At 32.5% G+C, this 576-nt stretch overlaps 1 protein-coding gene across 1 annotated transcript in view; it reads right to left on the minus strand.

Annotated features, from left to right (window-relative positions):
- LOC119415494 (endophilin-A1-like) overlaps positions 1-576 on the minus strand; it is a 2,789-nt gene that overhangs the window by 1,858 nt on the left and 355 nt on the right. The gene's annotated exons all lie outside the window — the stretch shown is intronic.

Consider the following 576-nt stretch of genomic DNA (forward strand, 5'->3'; position numbering starts at 1 on the left):
GTGTAAAAAATGTTCAGTAGTTTTGATTCTTCAGAAATTAATTTAAAAACTATTTAACTTAAAATACATTAAAATCTCTTCAATTCCTTCGAAACATTTCTCTGACATCTGCTTCAGCAGCTGGTTCTGGGTTTGTGTTCTCGTGATACTTTCAGTCTTTAGTAAGCCTTTAGACGCTTTAGCTACATTTAGCTAGCCTTGTTATTTTTAGATTTCAGCTTTTTATTACTTTTAGCTAGCAATTTGTTACATTAGCTATTAGACAGATTTTTGCTACTTTTAGATTTTAGTAAGCCCTTTGGTCATTTTAGCTTGCACTTGCTGTTTTAGCTTTTAGCCTTTTTAACTTTTAGCTTTGGGCTAACCTTTTGTTATGTTTAGATTTTAGCTCTGTTCTTTACTTTTAGATAGCAATGTGCTACATTAGCCTTTAGCTAACCTTTTGCTACTCTTCGATTTTAATTAGCCTTTTGGTAGTTTTAGCTAGCACTATGCCACTACAGCTTTTAGACTTCTGAGATTACATTTTAGCTAGCCTTTTGCTACATTTACCTTTAAGCTAGCCTTTTGCTACAT

This window comes from Nematolebias whitei, chromosome 1 (genome assembly GCF_014905685.2).
Source record: "Nematolebias whitei isolate Nwh7 chromosome 1, NemWhi1, whole genome shotgun sequence".
In the NCBI taxonomy this organism is placed as follows: domain Eukaryota; kingdom Metazoa; phylum Chordata; class Actinopteri; order Cyprinodontiformes; family Rivulidae; genus Nematolebias; species Nematolebias whitei.